General features: G+C 27.7%; 1 long non-coding RNA gene across 1 annotated transcript in view; it reads right to left on the bottom strand.

The window, feature by feature from the left end:
* LOC113786759 (uncharacterized) overlaps nt 1-2,063 on the bottom strand; it is a 7,439-nt gene extending 5,376 nt beyond the window's left edge. The window contains exon 1 of the long non-coding RNA XR_012162949.1: nt 1,904-2,063. This is a non-coding gene — a long non-coding RNA (uncharacterized lncRNA). The remainder of the gene's footprint in view (nt 1-1,903) is intronic.
* Nucleotides 2,064-4,524: the final 2,461 nt, after the last annotated feature.

Here is a 4,524-nt window from a genome sequence, read left to right on the forward strand (position 1 = left end):
GGGGGGTAGTGATAAGACTAATAGCCCTAAGCCTACTATTAGAAATGTATATCAGAGGGGAAATAGGAGAGTTTGGTTGAAAACTTCCTAATGTAACACATGTCTAAAAGTTAGTTAGGCAGTTAGTGGTTGAAAACTTCCTAATGTAACACGTGTCTAAAAGTTAGTTAGGCAGTTAGGGAATAAATGAACTATAAGAAGGAATAGCTGTTAGAAGTTGAGGCAGTTTTGGGTGTTAACAGAATTTCTAGTTGTGGAACCAGCAAGGTCGTGGGACCTATTGTAACCATTCTTCTTCTATTCAATTCAATAAAATTCTTTTTGTTCTTCCTAGCAGAATCACTCTGATTCTAATTAGGTTGACTGATTCATTGTTCAATTCCCTTTCTTTGTTAATTCCAGTGGTTGTATCAGAGCACATCCATTTGCAACTAACCCCAGATGATCTATTAGGTAAGAAGTAAGAACCACATACTACAAGTTCAATTATGTGTATATTGCTACTGATGATATTCTTGCATATTTACAAAATTTTAATTGATCAACTGTTGGAATTAATGTTAGTATTGAGTTCAATTAGATTCATGTACATAGTTAGCCATGTACCTAAGTATTATAACATTCATGCACTTAAGTAGTAGTAATATCATTAATTTTCTTGTAAATGCAAATTTTATTTATCATAAAGAGTATATAGATAGAGAAAATGATGGATGCAAATAGCTCGAGCATTTCTCATTTTCCTCAATCAAAATCTCCTAAACTGTTCTCCTCAACTTGGTATCAAAACGGGTTCAATCCCACTCCAACTTTTCTGAATGCGCACTATTGTCACGATAAGTCTTTGTTGTCTCTGACAATCTAGCAGCAGTTTTTTGTCATTCGCAGTTCTCGGTCTCCTTCTGTATGGCGCCGTCATCCGTATAATGCTCGGCCTCCTTCAGTGCATGTTGGTACATTTATTATAATTGTTTATAGGTCATTTGGTCATTGTCCTAACGCGGTAAAATGATTTACAATCAACATAGTTGAGGAAACAGACGACCTCAAAGCTCCTATTGCAAAAGAATTGGTGATACTCAAAATACTTGTTGTTCCCTTAATGAGTTCCAACCAAATCTGTTAATATCTCTAAGATTGAAAAATCAGAGATAATATTTTCAGAAGCAGATTATCAAGAGTATCTTAAGCTAAAAGCAGCCAAGCAATCTCAATCCTCCATCATCTCTAGTGCTCGGAAGCCCATCGCATGTATCACTCAATTGGGTAATCAAAGTCCATGGATAATTGATTCAGGTACCTTTAACACTAATAGATCATGTCCTTTTAGAATTTCATATGATAGGCTCAAGTCAGCAGTTTATATCTCATTCCCCATAAATCGAAATCAATATATAAAGTCTAATGGAGTTCTTGTAAAAGTAAACATTAACCATATTTCTGTTCCTGATGCATTCTCTAGTTTCAGTTCTCCAATTTACATATCTTAAATCTTAAGCACACATTAAACCCTTGAAAACTGAAATTACTAAATCTAACACAATAACTACACCTATATTTCGAACACAGAAAATCGATCAAAATTACTAGCAAATTACCATCTAAAAGACAAAATTAGTACTAAATACGAATAATACTAGCTGAGAATCTTACTATTATGATAACAGAATTAGGGATCAGAAGAGTTGCAAATCAAACACAAGAAGAAATAAACTAACAAAAACAAAATGAGAGAACAAGTTAGGGTTTGTCAATTAATAAACATTCATTTACACAACAAATAATCATAAAAATAGCACAAATTAGAGAGAGCAAACGAGATAACGACAACGAACAAGAGTGAAACAGAGAGCGAACGAGAGAGAACGAATAAACGACAAAACTAGAGAGAGAACGAGACAACCTGTGAATGAGACTTTAAAGTGGCGGCTATAGAGCTCTGACCGGCGACGGTAATCTGGTAGGTTGTATGAGCACTCAGGCGGCAATAGGAAGGAAAAGGTTTTGCTGAAAAGGAAAGAGTTTTGTTCTCATCACTTTTGATAGTTCTCATTTCGTTTTGTTGGTTCTCATTTATTTAATAAATTTTTAAAAAAATAAAAAAAATTGCTTTTACTTTATCCACGTATAATTCATAGACAATTTCATATTATTCGTTTTATTTATCTGCGAAAGAACGTAAAAAAAAAAAAAAAAAAATTGGCATCTTAAATATTTTTAATTTTACTAACAGACTAATCATAAAATTTTATTAAAATTTAATTAATTTTATTTAATAGTAAATTTACTTACGATTTTTTCATATTTATTAAATAATTTACTTACAAACTGAGATACGAAGCTAATTTTTTATATGTATACAAATGTTTTTTTTAATATGTATCAAAATTACTTTTAAATATATAATTATTAAAATGAGTTTTAATTGAATTTAAAGTTACACGTTTCATTTTTATTATAAATAGTGTTTAAATATTTTTTATTATTAAATTTAATAAAATTGTATTAAAAAAAGTATTCAACAAAAGTACATATCAATGATATTAAATTATCATTAATACAAGTATCTAAATAGAAAATAAAAGTGTACTATAGTGCAATACAATTTACAGTAACATTGTTCAACAAAATTTTCATTGCACCAATTGTATTCCTTAATCGAAAAATAGACGACTAGTTTAGCAAAAACGTAGATAGTGAATGAAGATTTTAATCGAAAGAGATTTTGTCAAACAATAATAATAAATATGGTTAAATATATAATTTGTGGTTATTTTGATTTTTGATCTCACAACACTATTTTTTTCTACTTGATTGTATAATTTGAACTATTTTTAATTTAATTTTTATATTAAATTTTTTTTTGCATAGACACAACTTGATGATATGACAAACATGAGTAGACAAATTTTTGATTGAACTCGTCGTTGCTCGTTACAAATCTCAAACTAAATACTTTTAATCAATTATCAAAATACAAAAACAAAGAGAAAATAAATCAAAAATTTAATCTTCTTCAAATCAAAACCCAAAAAATACAGATAACTCAATAACTTTTATCAAAATCTAGAAAATTAAAACACAGATAATCTAAAATCATACTATTATTGATCAAATATAATAAAAATAGATTTGAATTTGCACTGATATTCCTCTTTCCACTTGACAAACATAAATCGAACACTTATTTAAGTTTAATAAACTTTTAATCAATTATAGACAGACATGGAAGCTCTAATTTCAAGCTTCACCTAGAATCAAATTTGAACAATATCATTATGTTGTTTTGTGCCTTTCAAACAACTTTACAAAAAGTGAAATTCACAATTGAAATTGATAATGTGCATTTAAAGATCTATGATCGTGTATCTAAACAACCATTTAGTATAATTTTAAAAGGATAATATAATTAGATAAATAATCTAATTTGATTAAATATTATTATATTAATATTTTTTATTAATTATATTAATATTTTTGATACAATATACTCCTATATTGATTAATAAATTCCGGCAAATCAATGAAAAAACAAAATCTTGAAAATTAGTAGTTGTGCATTGTGTAAACGCACGCCAATGCATTGTAAAATTCAAATTAACGAGTGTATTAAAAAATTTATATGAATTGACTTCAATAATAAATTTTAGTTTCAAAATTAAGTTTAAATTTAAAATTATAAATTTTAACTTTATTTTGCAGATAAAATCAATTTAATTTTATAATACTCAAACATTTCAAAAACAATTTTACACTTCTAAAATTGATTTAAACTCTTTCAACAATAAAACCAAACATGAGAATTATAAAACCTCAAGGTTAAATTTGGTTTATGTCATGATTTGTCTCCATGCAATACACGGATTACACAATAATAATTAATTATTCTTTTGACACATTTCTATGGGTTTTTACTTTGGTTAATTTATTAAAAAATATTTAGTTTAACTCTATAGAATTATATTATTTGCATATTGACAATATTAGAAATATATGAACAAAACAAGGAAAGACTCGTCAATGATAAATAAATAAATAAATAAAAAATTAACCACGGTTGGCCCATTCGAAAAGTGAAAACAGAAAATTTGTTCTATTTTATCATTTAATACGATTTTAATTGAGACTAACTGTAAAATAATTATGGCTACAAATATGTTACCACGACTACTTTTATGATTGGTTAATCTCAATTTTAATCGTGACTAACAAATACAGTGTTCAACTACGCCACAGACAGAGTTAGCGTGATTAATTTTATTTGTCACGATCAATTGACTATTTAACAACGTGGCTAAATAACTTTTTTTTTTTGTAGCGAATATAACTCTATTGATAATTTGTTGTATAAAACTATTGATAAATCTATAGCTAAAAGGCCTAAACTTGTCTGGACTGGTATAATTGCCCCCCTAAATCTCCACTCCTCATCAAAAGTTAAAGGTTAAACTATATGTATGGTCTCTTAAGTTATTTTTAGTTTTTATTTTGGTCCCTTGAGTTTTATTTGTTTCATTTGTGTTC

Source organism: Cicer arietinum, chromosome 5 (genome assembly GCF_000331145.2).
Source record: "Cicer arietinum cultivar CDC Frontier isolate Library 1 chromosome 5, Cicar.CDCFrontier_v2.0, whole genome shotgun sequence".
NCBI classification, from domain to species: domain Eukaryota; kingdom Viridiplantae; phylum Streptophyta; class Magnoliopsida; order Fabales; family Fabaceae; genus Cicer; species Cicer arietinum.